The sequence below is a fragment of the Eriocheir sinensis genome, chromosome 1, assembly GCF_024679095.1.
Source record: "Eriocheir sinensis breed Jianghai 21 chromosome 1, ASM2467909v1, whole genome shotgun sequence".
In the NCBI taxonomy this organism is placed as follows: domain Eukaryota; kingdom Metazoa; phylum Arthropoda; class Malacostraca; order Decapoda; family Varunidae; genus Eriocheir; species Eriocheir sinensis.
The window spans coordinates 9163120-9180429 of NC_066509.1; positions in this window are offsets into that span (position 1 = coordinate 9163120).

Sequence of the window (17310 nt, forward strand, 5' to 3'; positions counted from 1 at the left end):
ACCGTTCGATATCCCCCACCTGCCCCTTCTTCCCCCTTCCCGTGCTTTCATGTTGCTTGTATTGGTGGTGATGGTGGTGGTGATGGTGGTAGTGTGATGATGAGTTTACCTTCCTTCCCTCCCTGTGTGTGTGTGTGTGTGTGTGTGTGTGTGTGTGTGTGTCGTGGTCAAGATAGTGTTTAACCAAGAGCCCAAGTAAGGAAGAGAGGGAAGATAAAGGGAGGGAATAAAGAAAGGAACAAAGGGAACGAAAGAAAAGTTGAAGGCAGAAGAAAATAATAGCGAAGAAAATTAATAGCGAGGAAGAAGAAAGGGGAAGAAGAGATAATGATTAAAACATGAGAAGAGAGGGAAGGATTAAGTGGGGGAACAGGAAGGGACGCGAAAAGAAAAAAGAAAAAAAAAAGAATGGAATGTATTCAAAGGAGGAAAGGAGATAGGAAGGTGACAAAAGAAGTAATGAAAGAGAAAGAAAATGAAGGACAAAGGCGAGGAAATGTGGAGGAAGGAGCGTCTTACGACCACCTGAGAATGCCAAGCAGGTGGAGTGAGACTGGTGAAACTGCAGGTGGAGGGCGTCAAAAAAGTTACCACGTGTGTGTATGCGTGCGTGCGTGTGTGTGTGTGTGTGTGCATGTGCGTGTGCGTGCGCGTGTGTGCGTGTGTGTGAATGGCAAGACGAATATTATTAGACGAAAGCATGGATGAACGTCAGATGTCAGGTGAACTCGACAGGTAAGGTGGAGTAGCTAGGTGGAGAAATCAAACTTGGAAGTGGAACGAAGTAGAAGAAAAAAAGTTGAAGTAAAAATAAAAGACGAAAAGAATGCTAAATGAAAAAGCACGTAGTCGTTAACAATAAAATACAAAACAAAAACAAATCCAATCAACAGATAACACAAGCAGGTAAGATTTGAGGTGCCTTAAGTGCAAGTTCAAGATCAAGGTGTAGACAGCATACCAGGTGGAATAAACAATCAAGGTGGCATTAACAGGTACGAGTAGAGGTGGTGAAACAAGTCTGAATATAAACAGTAAGTCATGAGGGAGGTGTGAAAAGTGTACTAGATGAAAATATAAGGAAAGTAAGATTGCCGGGTATGGGTCTAAAAGGTAGCGTAAAAGTAAGCGTTACGAATGGAGGTGTAAGGTATTGATAGAGGTGTGAGCGGTGTACTAAGGGAAAACGGCAAAGGGAAGGTGGGGAAAGGTGAAAGGAAAGGTACAAGGTAGAGGAAACAAAGAAAGTGGAAAGGAAAGACTAGGTAGAGGAAACAGAGAAAGTGGAAAGGAAAGACTAGGTAGAGGAAACAGAGAAAGTGGAAAGGAAAGACTAGGTAGAGGAAACAGAGAAAGTGGAAAGGAAAGACTAGGTAGAGAAAACAGAGAAAGTGGAAAGGAAAGACTAGGTGGAGGAAACAGAGAAAGTGGAAAGGAAAGGCTAGGTAGAGGAAACAGAGAAAGTGGAAAGGAAAGACTAGGTGGAGGAAACAGAGAAAGTGGAAAGGAAAGACTTGGTAGAGGAAACAGAGAAAGTGGAAAGGAAAGACTAGGTAGAGGAAACAGAGAAAGTGGAAAGGAAAGACTAGGTAGATGAAACAGAAAAAATGGACAGGAAAGGTGCTAGGTAGAGGAAACAGAGAAAGTGGAAATACCCGATGTGGAAGTGGTGTTTTATAGGGTTGTGGATGAGGTGTGCGGGGTGTACCAGGTGGAGGAAGCCGGCAAAGTGGGATTACCAGGTGTGGGTGTAGGTGGCAGGTGGACGTGTCAGAGGCGGCGGGGTCAGTGAGATGGATGGCTCGTTCGCGTGCCTCAAGTTGTAGCCCGACATCAAAGGCAGAGTGTATGTGTACGCGTGCATGTGCATGTGTGTCTGTGCGTGTACGTGTGTGTGTGTGTGTGTGTGTGTGTGTGTGTGCGTGTAGATGAAGGTGGTATTGAGTGCAGGAGGGAGTGAGGTAAAAATAAAAAATAAACCCAGGAAAGGGAAAGAAGTTGGGAAGACAGAGAAAAGGAAGAAAATAAAGGGCAAGGAGACGATTCATACACAGAGGTTAAGGTGAAGATGGTGTGAGGGGGAAATATTGATGAGAGATAAAAATTTGTGAAGGGATTTGAGAAGGCAAGAAAAGGTTGTTAAAGGCAAAGCACGCATGAAAAAAAAGGTGTGTGTGTGTGTGTGTGTGTGTGTGTGTGTGTGTGTGTGTGTGTGTGTGTGTGTGTGTGTGTGTGTGTGTGTGTGTGTGTTGTATCCATGCGTGCCTGCGTGTGTGCGTGGATGTGTTTGTGTGTATGTGTGTGTGTGTGTGTGTGGGGTTCTCTCTCTCTCCCATAGCATCTTGTTCTTTCTTTCCAAGCTCACAAGATATATCACTCCCACCACTCCTTCCATTAGCCGCGAAAGACATACAAGGCGAAGAAACCATCAGATGCATTGTCTCTCACCTTTCCTCCTTCCTTCACGCCCTTCTTTCTTTTTAATTACCGGAGTGAGCATCGCAAGACCACGAACCATTTCCACCACCGCCGCAACCTCACCTGACGAGCACAGGTGAAACAGAGGTATTTTGGATAGTACTACCTCCACCAACACACGCACACTCTCACACACACACCCTCCACACACGCACATCACCCCTCTTTCCCTTCCCCCTCGCACGTACCTACACCCACACCTACACCCATCTTTCACACGGTATATTAGCTCACGGGCAGGTCTGGCGGGAGGATAAACTCGTCGCTGCTTTTGTTTAGGTCTGGCTGCAGCGAGATGGACGGCCAGCGACAGCCTCTTTGTAAATTCTGATGCAAATAAATCCTCTGCCTCCCATCCCGCCCTCCAGCTCCAGTTAGTGACGCACGGCAGCAGGAGGAACCCGGAAGTTACATGTCCGGGAGTTTTGAAGGTCAGAGAGGTTGGCTTCGTAATTAAAAGGGAGAGAAAGGAAGAGCAATACGAGTCAGTGCATACGGATTTTAAGAGAAGGTCAGAAGTTAGGCTATGATTAAAATGATAGAAACTAGACTAATACAAGGGCCAGAGAATAATAGTTTTAAGAGGGCAGAGAAGTAAGGTTCTAATTAATAGGAGAGAAAGGAAAACCAATACAACGGCCAGAGAACATGAACTTTAAGAGGAGGTCAAAGAGGTGAAGTTATAATCAAAAGAAGAGAAAAAAGACTAGTTCAAAGTTCAGAATAAGATTTTTAAGAGAAGCAAGATATCAAGAGGACAAATAGGAAAAATTACATAATGAGACAGATAATAACTGAGTTTATTCGAGGTCCAGAAAGCAAAGTTTCTTACGGTGAGCAAAGAAGAGGAACCAAGGAGCAAAGACCAGGTTATTAAGAAGATTAGAAAGCTTGAATCCTTAATTAAGAGACCAAAGAGCATTATTTTTAAAGATCAGAGAGCAGGAAATTTAATGGCCAGGGAGGTAGATTTAAAGAGCACATATTTGATGCACTCATAATCTCCTTGTACTTCACTATTCTGCAGATTAGGACTTTTTCACCCACACTGGATATCACAAAACATCTTATAGTATGTAGCGAGCTTTTTTTTAACATTTTTCGTTACGCCCTTGAACTGTCTCCTTAGCTGTAAAAAAAAAAAATGTTCGACGAGACGAGAGACAGCCAGAAAGCAAACCAGATAAAGATAAATATATGCATAGAAATAAACACACACAAAGGAATAAAGATCGAGAGGTGTGAAAATCGGACAACTATATACGACTACGCAGACAAAGAAATAAAGAAATACAAATATAAACAATAAAATCGGATATATAGATCGAGAGAGGTGTGAAAAAGGTGGAGACTCAGACAGAGACACACGGGAAGGCAAGGCTGGGGAAGGGGAGGAAAAGGGGAGGGGGAGGAAGAGGAGTAAGCAGTGTTTGCGTGATAGCAAGCACTTCTTCACCCCGCGGCCCAATACGGCAAGTCGAGCGCTGATTGGCCGGTGAGAGGGGCGAGGATGGCCACTCATTGGACCCCGAGACCTCCTCAAGCCACCTCCACAGCCAATGACAATCAAGAACTGCTTAAAAGGTGGCACTTCAGAGTAACGACACACACACACACACACACACACACACACACACACACACACACACACACACACACACACACACACACACACACACACAGCCCCTACCCTCCTCTCCCCCCCCACACACACGACACACAAACACACATACACACGCTATAAAAAAAAAAGAAGTCGCATTATTTACAGTCAAAATTTCGACGTTAATAAACATGAACTTGGATTTATAGGCCAATTATGTTTTTTTTTTTCCTCTCTTGTTATTTGGTCCACGCCCAGAAGAAGAAGTCATAGGCAAGGTGGAGGCAGGTGCGTCACGGGGCTTTAATCTCATTAGTGATGGTGTTGATGAAGGAGACTCACCTGCCCCCCCTGAACCCCCCTTGACCCCCTCCACATACCCCCTTCCACCTCTTCCACATGTTCCTCCACCATAATACTCTTCACACAATAACTTCCTTTACCTTCCCTGAACCCCCTTGACCCCCTTCCACATACCCCCTTCCACCTCTTCCACATGTTCCTCCACCACAATACTCTTTACACAATAACTCCCTTTACCTTCCACATCTTCACCTTCTCTTCCTCTCCATTTTCACCCCACTCCACCCCTCCTCTTCCCCCTTCCACATGTTCCTCCACCACAATACTCTTTACACAATAACTTCCTTTACCTTTCACATCTTCACCTTCTCTTCCACTACATTTTCACCCCACTCCACCCCTCCCCTTCCCCCTTCCACATGCTCCTCCACTACCATAATCTTCACTTAACAACTTCCTTTACCCTCCACTTCTTCATCCTTCCTCCTTCCCCCCTTACATACTCCCCATCATCATTCCCTTCTCCCATTAACTCCCCACACCATCAGCGTACACAGCATTACTCTCCCCTCCTCCTCCTCCCATTCACATACTTCCCCTTCCTCCTCCCCTCTCCCCCCATTAGCTACTCCCCACACCACCACCGTCCACTTCTTCACCCTCCCCTCCTCCCTCTCACATGCTCCACCTCCTCCCCCTCTCTCCCCATTGAATACTCCCCACACCACGACCACTGCAGTTCCTCACAAGCTTCTCTCCCCCCCGTCGCTCTCGTATGCTTTCCCATCCTCTAATTCCCCATACTTGCTCTCCCCCAAATTTCAATACTTCCCCTTTTTCTCTTCCCCAAGTATGCCCCCTTCCACCTCAACTCAATAAATGATACCTTTCTTGCCTTTCCCCTCCCTCCGTTTTGCCCTTCAATTCGCAACGCTCACCTGCCCTAAACACTATTAACCTACCTCAATATACCTCGCCTGGCCCACTTTCCTGTCCAACCCACGTCTTACATCCTCTTCGGCCTTATATCGAACTCCTCTACATCAACTCACCTCACTAATTCTATGGCCCAGCTCGTCTCCCCCACTCTCCCACCGCGACATTCTCAAGCCATCTCACTAGTCACTACCCTTCCTCAATGCACTTCTCTTTAGTCACGTCACCCTGTTGCACCCTACCAGGCCATCCTTACCCCTTCTTTCCCTTCCCAACTTACCCTTTCTCTTCTTTCTTTTTCCTACCTTTGCCCCCATCCCTTCTTTTCTTTCCCTAACTTTTCCCCTTTCCCCTCTTTTTAGCCTTCCTAGTGTGTGTGTGTGTGTGTGTGTGTGTGTGTGTGTGTGTGTGTGTGTGAGAGAGAGAGAGAGAGAGAGAGAGAGAGAGAGAGAGAGAGAGAGAGAGAGAGAGAGAGAGAGAGAGAGAGAGAGAGAGAGAGAGAGAGAGAGAGAGAGAGAGAGAGAGAGAGAGAGAGAGAGAGAGAGAGAGAGAGAGAGAGAGAGAGAGAGAGAGAGAGAGAGAGAGAGAGAGAGCACTATTGACCACGGTGTTCTCGTATTTCAGGTCAGAAGTGCATTAGAGGCATTTAGAGCGAGTGACGCTTCTCTTCCCTCCACTGTTTCCTCCACCTTCCCCCCTCTCTCCCACATTCCAAGCTCTCAGTCCCGCTCCCTCTCCCTCTCTCTCTCTCTCGTCCCATATGTGTTTAATGAAGTGAACGTGAGAATTTTTCCCTAATATGAGCACATTAGATTTATTCCTTTTCTTCTTCCTTTTCTTCTGTCACAAGGAAGGAGATAAAAGTGGAGAGAAAAAAGATATAGAAATGAGGGAGAGGTGAGTATGGATGAGGAAAAGAAAGAAGAGAAGAGTAGGATAGAGATGATGGGAGAGGAGAATAGTGAGAAGAGGAGGAGGAACTTAGGAGAGGAAATAAGACAGGAATGGACAGGAGAGACTAAAGAAGAGGAGAGAAAAGGAGAGAAAGAAGACGAGAGAAGATGATAGGAAAGGAAAGGAAAAGGAAAGTGAAACTGAGTAGAGGAAAATCATGGCGACGAGAGAAGAAAGGAAGGAAAGAAAGCAAAAATAAATAAAGAAATGAGAAAGAAAAAAACGAAACGAAAGGAAAGAAAACAAAAGAAAATGCGAGGAGATAGAAGAAGAGGGAAAGAAGGGAAGTTAAAAAATGAAAGGCAATGATAAAAGGGAACAAGGGAAAAGGTAAGAGAAATCAGGTAAAAATAGACACGATGCTGGTAAAAGGAGTAGGAAAGAAAGACAAAAATAAAAGAAATGATAAAAGAAAGAAAGAAAAGACGAAAAAGAAAGTGGAATCGGATAAAATAATAGTAAAAAAGGAGAAAAAAATAAACGAGGTGGGAGAGAAGAGGAGAAAGGCAGGACAAAAATAAAGCTAACACAAACAGACCAAAAGCAGAACATAAATAAAACAAATGATAGAAAAAAACTCAAAGAAAACGGAACTGGATAAAAGAGGAGGAAAAAGGAGGAAAATAAACGGCGTGGGAAAGAAAAGGAGGAAAACAAGACAAAAATAAAACAGAAGAAAAGACAAGAAAGAAAATGGAACTGAATAAAAGAAGAGTAAAAAGGGAAAAATGGAGAAGGAGGAGGAGGAGGAGGAGGAGGAGGGTGTGGGAGGAGGAGGAGGAAGAGGAGGAAAGTAGGAAACAAAAAAAAGGAGACCAGAAAGAAAATGGAACTGAATAAAAGAAGAGTAAAAAGGGAAGAAAGGAGAAGAGGAGAAAGAGGAGGAGAAGGAGGAGGAGGAGGAGGAGGAGGAGGAGGAGGAGGAGGAGGAGGAGGAGGAGGAGGAAGAAAGCAGGAAACAAAAAAGAAATTAAGTAGAAATGACCTGAAAGAAACTGAAACTGAATAAAAGAATAGAAAAAGAGAGGAAAAGAGAGGAGGAGGGAGAGGAAAAGGAGAAGGAAGAGGAGGAGAAGGAGGAAGAACAAAGCAAGAAAATGAAAAGAAAGATAATATAAATGACTTGAAAAAAAAATGGAATTGGATAAAAGAAGAGTAAAAATGAGGTAAATATACGATGTGGGAACGAAAAGAAAAAAAAACAAGCCAAAGTAAAACAGAAGTAATAAAAAAGAAGAGGACAAAAAATAGATAATTGAAAAAGGAAAGAACTGGAAGAAAATGAAACTGGATAAAAGAATAGTCAAAAGGGAGGAAAGGAGAGGAGGAGGAGGAGGAGGAGGAGGAGGAGGAAGCAAAAAAGGAGGAACAAAGCAAGAAAAAAAAAGATAATAGAAATTACCTGAAAGAAAATGGAAATGAATAAAAGAATAGTAAGAAAGAGGAGGAAAAAAGAGGAGGAGGAGGAGGAGGAGGAAACATGGAAACATGGACTAGCAGGCAACAGAAAGCCTGTTGGCTCATTACAAGGCTGCCTGCTTTCAGTGATTTAATCAATCCGTCAACCAAAGGAGTGGCTTGCAGGGAAGGATTAAAGCACTTGTGCACCTACTCTTGGATACGTTCAGTTCACTCCCGATGCAGCAAAGTGGCGATCAATGCGTTTCTTGAAGGAATTGATTGTCTCTGCGCTAACCACTTCTGCAGGAAGGCTGTTCCAGTGGCGAACAACTCTATTCGAGAAATAACTCCTGCCGATGTCGGTATTGCATCGCTTTGCTTGAATTGTTTTTCCGTTGTTTCTTGTCCTCGGGTTAGTTTGTGGCGTGAAGAGTTTGGAATGATCAACATTGCTAAGCTTGTTCAGGTACTTAAAGACTTGTATCATGTCTCCCCGCAGTCGTCTCTTTTCGAACGTGAAGAGGTTGTGTCGCTCGAGTCGCTCCTCGTAAGGTTTCGTCCTCAGTGATTATTTTCGTGGCGCGTCGCTGTACTCTCTCGAGTAATTCAGTGTCTTTCCTGTAAGAGACCAGAATTGCACGGCGTATTCCAGGTGGGGCCTTACCAGCGAATTACACAAGGATAGCATAACTCCCGGCGTCTTGTATTCGAAGTTCCTCGCTATGAACCCAAGCATTGTATTGGCTTTCTTACAGGCGGACTTGCAATGTTCAAGTCACTGCTGATGGTGACCCCGAGGTCTCTTTCCTCTTGCACTACCTCTAATGGTTCGCCACCCATGTGGTATGTGTGGTTGCTGTTTCTGGATCCGATATGCATTACTTTACATTTGGTAGTGTTGAAGGACATCTGCCATTTTTTTTACCACTGAGTGATCTGGTCCAGGTCTCTATGGATAATTTCGCAGTCTGCTGTCGTAAGGGCCTTTCCACCCTCCTCTGTGTCGTCGGCAAATTTTGAAAGAGTTTATTTTAATCCTAGCTCTAGGTCGTTGATATATATAATGAAGAGTATGGGTCCCAACACTGACCCCTATGGCACTCCACTTGTGACCGGGAGCCACTCGGAGGCCTGTCCGTTGAGTACAACTCGCTGTTTTCTTCCAGTCAGCCAATCTTTTATCCACGCTGTCAGATTGTCGCCTGACCACCCGACTTAAGTTTATTTAGGAGTCTTTCGTGTGGCACTTTGTCAAAGGCTTTTTGAAAGTCTAGATATAAAACATCACTGGAGATATGATTATCCCAGTTTTCATTGATACCTTGGAAGGAGGAGGAGGAGGAGGAGGAGGAGGAACAAAGCAAGAAAAAAAAAGGAAGATAACAGAAATGATTTGAAAGAAAATGGAACAGGATAAAAGAAGAGCAGTAGAGCGGAGGGAAACAAACGGTGTGGGAACGCGGAGCACCGAGGAAGCAGCCAAGATATAAATTTCCTTAATGAAGACAAACGAACACTCGCGTAAGAAAGCGTATAAAAAGATAATAATGATACTAAATATGTGAACGTACACGGCGGGCCGCGGCGTGTGCACCAAAAATAGAAGATACGCACACAAACACGCACACACACACACACACACACACACACACACACACACACACACACACACACACACACACACACACACACACACACACACACACAATCATGGCGACGTGATGAAAGAGAAGGAAAAAAAAGTAAAAAATGCAAATGAGAAAGAAAGGAAAAGGAGAGAAAAGGTAACAAATGAGAAAAGGAGAGGAGAAAAAAGTGAAGATAAGAAACACACACACACACACACACACACACACACACACACACACACACACACACACACACACACACACACACACACACTAAACGGAAGGGACAGACGTGCAGACACACATACACACAGATATACACCCGCAGCTAAACAGGGCCGACAGGTAGACAGACAGAAGGACAGGTAATGAGACAGGAGGGCTGGGAGGACCCGAAGGCCATATTGAGGCTGTCACTCCCTGTCTCTCGGTGCCTTAAGACAGCACTGACGGCTATTGGAGAAGGCGGGAGGCTGGTGCGGAGGGAGGGAGAGAGGGGGGGGAGAATGGGAGGAAGGGAGGGAGGAAGGAAATGAGAGAGGAAGAAAGGGGAGTGATGTGAGGGGGGGGGATAGAATTGGAGGGAGGGAGGGAGAGAGGAAGAGGGAGGGGAGGAAAATAAGAAGGGAGGGACTGAGGCAGGAGAGGCAAGGGAGGAGAAGCTGGTAGAGGGAGAGGAGTAATAAAGGGGAAGAAGGAGAGAAGAAGAAGGGGGAGAGGAAAGAAGGGAAAGAGTAGGAGAGGAGAGAGGCAAGAGAGGAGTGAGGAGTAAGAAGTGGAGGAGGGAGGAAAGGAAGACAGCAAAAAGAAGGAACGTGATATTAAAAGTGAGTGAAGAGGAGAAAAAAAAAAAACGAATAAATGTGGAAAGAATGTGTGTGTGTGTGTGTGTGTGACAAGGAAAGAAACGAAAAAACACAAACAGAAATAAACACACACACACACACACACACACACACACACACACACACACACACACACACACACACACACACACACACACACACACACACACACACACACACACACACACACACACACACACACACACACACACACACACACACACACACACACACACACACACACACACACACACACACACACACACACACACACACACACACACACACACACACACACACACACACACACACACACACACACACACACACACACACACACACACACACACACACACACACACACACACACACACACACACACACACACACACACACACACACACACACACACACACACACACACACACACACACACACACACACACACACACACACACACACACACACACACACACACACACACACACACACACACACACACACACACACACACACACACACACACACACACACACACACACACACACACACACACACACACACACACACACACACACACACACACAATTTATGGCCATATTTATAAAAGCTTTCGAGGAATGATTGATAACGTTAATTAAAGATGGCAGGAGTAATACGTAAACAAAGAACAGAGCAGAAGTTAAATTAAAATGGATGGAGGAGGAAGAGAGAGACGCGAGGAAGGGAGGAATACACAAAGGGAGGAAGACTGGGACGGAGGAACAAAGAAGAGAGAGAAGAAAAAAGATAAATCAGGAAGAAAGAGAAGGGAAAGAAGGAGAGAAAAGTATGGAGGAGAGAAAAGGGAGGTAAAATAAAGAGAGAAGAGGAGAAAGTGAAGGAGAGAAGCAACGAAGGAACGAGAGCAGTGAAGGAAGGAAGCGGGAAAGAAGGAGAGAAGAGAATGAAGGAGAGAAAAGGGAAGTAAAATAAAGAGAGAAGAGGAGAAAGTGAAGGAGAGAGAAGCAACGAAGGAACGAGAGAAGCGAAGGAAGGAAGCCGGAAAGAAGGAGAGAAGAGAATGAAGGAGAGAAAAGGGAATTCAGAAAGGAGAGAAGAGGAGAAAGTGAAGAGAAGCAACGAAGGAAAGAGAGCAGCGAGGGAAGGAGAATACGGAGAGGAGAGGAAAGAGAGGGAGGATACTGATGAAAAGGGGGAGAGTAAAGAATAAAGATAGAAGACAGGAACTGAAAACAAGAAATATAAGGAAGTCTAAGCGGGAAGAAGAGGGGAAGAGAAAGAGGAATGGGAGGAAAGGAAGGGAAATGAGAGTATAAAGACAGGAGAGAAGAACTAAATGATAAGAAATATAATGAAGTTGGGAATGAAGTCAAAACGGAAGAGAAAGGGGGATGGAAGGAGAAAAGGAAGGAAGGGAAATGACAGTAAAGAAACAGAAGAGAAAAACTAAATTGTAAGGAATATAACGAAGTAGAGGAGAGAAACGGGGTAGAAGGAGAAAATGAGGGGAGGGGAGGAAAATGAAAATAAAAAAACAGGAAAGAAAACTGAATGTAAGGAATATAATGAGAAAAAAAAATCAGAAGAAGAGAAAGCGGGTGGAAGGAGAAAAGGGGAGGAAGTGGGGGGGTAAGGTAAGGAAGAGTGGGAGGGCAAGAATGAAAAATTGAATGTAAGGAATATATTGAGGGATAAAAAATGAGGGGAAGAGAAAAGGGGATGGAAGGAGGTATGTAGGAAAGGGGGGGGGGTGGAAGGAGGCAAAAGAGGAAAGGAGAGGGGGTGATAAAGGAGAATATGAGGAAGGTAAAGGAGAATTAAATGTAGGGAATATAGTAAAGAATAAAAAATGATAGGAAGAGAAAGAAGGGGGTGGGTGGAGGTAATGGAGGAAAGAGGGGGGGAAAGGAGGTAAGGGAAGGAAAGGAGAGGAGGGGAGGAGGACAGTAGGAGGACAGCAGAGACAGCTAAATGTAAGGAATATAGTAAAGAATAAAGAATGAGAGGAAGAGAAAGCGGGGTGATAGGAGGTAATGGAGGAGGTAAGGGAAGGAAAGGAGAGGCAGTAAAGAATGAAGAACGAGAGAAAGAAAGGAGTGGGAGGAGGTAAAGGAGGAAAGAGGGGGGGTGGGAGGAGGTAAGGGAAGGAAAGGGGAGGAGGGGGGGAGGAGAGTAGGAGGACAGGAGAGAGAGAGAGAGAGAAGACCCAAAAGTAATTAAGAAACGAGTCAAATAAATCACTGTTATCCGACGGCGAGTCCATAATTTCAGGTGGAAACAACAGTGATTAATTCGCATTTCCCGCACGTGCCAACAACAACACGCAACACAATACCACAAGGCTCAACACACAACACGGGACGAACAAACGAACACCCGGACAGTGCACAGTCATACCCCCACACGCAACACAAGGCACGCAACACAAAACAGAACATGCAACACAAAGGTACAACTCAGGGAACGCAATACTACATCACAACAACGCAACACTCATCACAGAACGAACACCAAGACATAGTGCACATTCACCCTCCACCTCCACCCCACATGCAAAACAGGGCACGCAACACAAAACAGGAGATGAAACACAAAGGTACAACTCAGGGAATGCAATACTACATCACAACAACGCAACACTCATCACAGAACGAACACCAAGACATAGTGCACAGTTACCCTCCATCTCCACCCACGCGCAACACATGGCACGCAACGGAAAACAGGACATGCAACACAAAGATACAACTCAGGGAACGCAATACTACATCACAACAACGCAACACTCATCACAGAACGAACACCGAGGCACAGTGTACAGTCACCCTCCACCTCCACCCCACATGCAAAACAGGGCACGCAACACAAAACAGAACATGCAACACAAAGGTACAACTCAATGAACGCAATACTACATCACAACAACGCAACACTCATCACAGAACAAACACAAAAACATAGTGCACAGTCACCCTTCACATCTCCACCCACACTCAACACAGGGCACGCAACACAAAACAGAACATGCAACACAAAGGTACAACTCAGGGAACGCAATACTACATCACAACAACGCAACACTCATCACAGAATGAACACCAAACATAGTGCACAGTCACCCTCCACCTCCACCCCACATGCAAAACAGGGCACTCAACACAAAACAGAACATGCAACACAAAGATACAACTCAGGGAACGCAATACTACATCACAACAACGCAACACTCATCACAGAACGAACACCAAAACAGTGCACAGTTACCCTCCGTTTCCACCCCACATGCAAAACTTCACAGGGCACGCAACACAAAAGCAAAACACATAGACCACAATTCATCACACAACACAACACGAACAACAACAAAGCAAAGAGAACTCCCAACCCCCAACTCCACGCCCCATGCAACCAATACAACTGTCAACACACACTTACCCACCATATCCACGCAACACTCAGACCACAACACAAGATGAGCAACATGGAACGGCGTACACTCAGCCACCAATGTCATCGCACTCAGTACATCATCACCTTTATATCATTATCACAGCAGAAACACTAACGACACTACAGCAACACACACACAAAAACGAGAATAACAACGAAATAACATTAAACCATCTCCATTCTCATCACCATCATCATCATCAACACCGTCACCATAAACATCATCACCGCCATCAACGTCAAAACCACATTCATCACCACTACCTCTGTCACCATTAAGTTCACCATCATAATCACGAACACAACCACCACAACTACAATCACCTCAACCACCAACACCACAACAACGATTATCACCACCACCACCACCACCACCACCATCATCACCACCACCACCACCACCACCCAATCAGTTCGTCGAGGTGGCGTCCTTCGTCGTCATGGCAACGCATTCTTCTCTGGGACACAAATAAACAAGACAAATAGGGATTGGATCTTCCTATTCGCTTCCCTTGGCCTCCTTTTCTTCTTACTTCTCGCTCCTCCTTTCCCTGTTCATCAATCTCATCTCCCTGCTGCTGATGTTGTTATTGATGCTGTTGGTGCTCCTCCTCCTGCTCCTCATTATCAACCTCATCCTCTTGTTGCTATTGGTAGTGCTTTCCCTCCTATTCCTTACTCCTCCTCCTCCTCCTCTTCGTCCTCCTCCTCCATCTCATTCACTTCCTCTTCATATTATTGTTGCTATTGCTGTTTTGTTCCTCTTCCTCCACTTGATCCTTCCTCCCCTTCCTCCTACCCCTCTCATTAATCCTTCTCCTCCTCCGCCTCCGCCGCCGCTTTCTCCTCCTCCTTCTTCTTCCCCTCCTCCTCTATTATATACATCAATGACTTAGAAATGGGGCTAAAATCCTATCCATCGAAATTTGCTGATGACTCAAAAGTGGCTGGGAAGGCCCTCACAACGGCCGAGTGCGGAATCACCCAAAAGACCCTGACCGGATTATTCAGTGGGTGAAAAGTGTCAAGTCTCCTTCAATCATTAAAAAAGTGTAAAATATATGAACTTAGGGTCCAGAAATAGCACATACTTCATGGGTGGGAAGCCTCTGCGGGTCAAACACGAGGAATCTGATCTTGGGGAGAAAGCAGGAACTTGGAACATGGAATCACTTCAAGTCTGCCTGTATATCAGTTGTTCCTATGCTCAGGTTCATACCGAGAAACTTCGTGGGTAAGACGCCCTGATTAATATTATCCTCGTATAGCTCATTGGTAAGGTCTCAACTGGAATACGTAGAACACTCCTTTTTTTTTTTATTACAACAAAGGAGACCGCTCAAGGGCACAAAAAAAGGAAACAATAACAAAAAAAGCCCGCTACTCCCTTGCCCACTAAATACAAGAACTTCGAATTATGCATACTATATACAGATTTGAGTGGGGCGATGCTGTACCATAAAACAGCCTTCCTGCAGAAGTAAAGTTAATGCATGCGAAGAAGATCAAGTCCTTCAAAAACGCATTATTCCTTACTTCGTTGCGTCAGGAGTGAATTGAACGGCCCCGCACGTACATAAATGGCTTGATTAACACTTGTTTCGCATCTCACCAATGTGCCTCAAGAATTCATTAAATAACTAAAGCAGGCAGGCTAGTAATAAGCCCACACACTTTCTTTTGCCTGCTATTTCATGTTTCCACGTTTCGCCTTCCTCCTTTTCTTCCTCCTCCTCCGCTTCCTCCTCCTCCTCCCTACTCCTGAACACTGAGGTATTACGCCGATCAAGTGCCTCCGTGGTTCATTTTGCACCATTAAACCATCACTGTTATGGCGCCGATCACCAATATTCTTCTCACCCTCTCCATCCTCCTCCGCACCCTCCCGTTCTCGTCCTCCACCTCCTCCTCCTTCCCATATTCTCCGTCTCCACTTTCATGTCCTCCTCGGACTGTCAACCCTAACTTACTCGAATCATTTTCCTCCTCCTCCTTTCACCTCCTCTTCCTTTACTCCTTTTCGTATTTTGGTCATTCTCTCTCTCTCTCTCTCTCTCTCTCTCTAACATCTATATTTTTTTATGTTTACAGGTATTGCTATATTTTTGTTCTTATTATTATTATTTCCATTTCTACATCATCTCCTAATCGTCACTGCATTCTTATCTTCTTCTTTATCTTCTTTTTCTTCTTCTTCTTCTTCTTCTTCTTCTATATCTTCTTTACTTTTACTTTAGCTTTTTCTTTTCTTCTTCTTCTTTTTCTTCTTCTTTTTCTTCTTCTTCTTCTTCTTTTTCTTTTTACTTTTTATTCCTCCTCTGCTGCCGCTCCTTCCCCTTCACGAGGCAAAAGGTTTCGCTTCTTCAAGATTTACGCGAATGTGTAAGTGTCTGCAGTTTGTTTTCCATTTCCGCTTTCATTCCTTGCAAAAGAGAGAGAGAGAGAGAGAGAGAGAGAGAGAGAGAGAGAGAGAGAGAGAGAGAGAGAGAGAGAGAGAGAGAGAGAGAGAGAGAGAGAGAGAGAGAGAGAGAGAGAGAGAGAGAGAGAGAGAGAGAGAGAGAGAGAGAGAGAGAGAGAGAGAGAGAGAGAGAGAGAGAGAGAGAGAGAGAGAGAGAGAGAGAGAGAGTATACTATAATCCCATTCCTAGTAGTCCCCATCCCTGATCTTTGCGGATAAAGTGGAGAGATAACCAAGAAGAGAGGAAGAGGAAGAGGAAAAGAGATGTGGGGAGCACACACCGAGACCCTCATTGCATCGGCGCTCACCTCCGTCTACTTGAACTTGATCTGGATAAAAAAAAATACAGCCCCGATACACAGACAGGCGTGACATCAAGGTTACCACAGTTTACCTTTCCCAAGTTTCCGGGTGACCATTTATCGATCAGCACGAAAGGGAGGAAGAACGTCTGGGTAGTCTGCGTGCCGACTGACATAGCGAGGATTGAACCCGTAGATTCGCGGCCAGCCATGCTCCTCATTAACGCACGAAAGCGGCAGTGTTAGGGTGAGGATGAAATAGGGATGAAGCTGAGGGGTGAAGTGATGGGGAATAAGGGTGAAGTGAGGAGTTGTGTGATAAGGCGATGGAGGAAGTGATGGAGTTTTGTGATGAATGAGTGATGAGATCCACATATTATTGAAGAGGTGAGATAAGAACATAAGAACACAAGAACGTAGGAGTCTGCAAGAGGCCGGTAGGCCTGTACAAGGCAGCTCCTTTGATCCTAAGCTCCCGTGTATCTAACCCCACCTAATATCGCTGTCCATGAATTTATCTAATCTATTTTTGAATGTGACAGCTGTATTGGCACTCACCACATGACTGCTAAGCCTACTCCACTCATCCACAACTCTGTTAGTAAACCAATTTTTGCCTATGTCCCTGTTGAATCTGAATTTATCCAGTTTAAACCCATTACTACGTGTCCTACCCGGTTCTCTTACCAACAAAACCTTATGAATATCCCCCTTTAATAAGGGGGATATTCATAAGGTTTTGTTGGTAAGAGAACCGGGTAGGACATCCATTTATAAACCTCGATCATGTCTCCACGCACCCTTCGCCTTTCTAGAGAATGCAAGTTTAACTGTTTGAGTCTTTCCTCGTATGGCAAGTTTCTCAACCCCTGAATCATTTTAGCCATCCTCCTCTGCACCGTTTCTAACATTTCGATATCCATTCTATAGGAAGGTGACCAGAACTGAA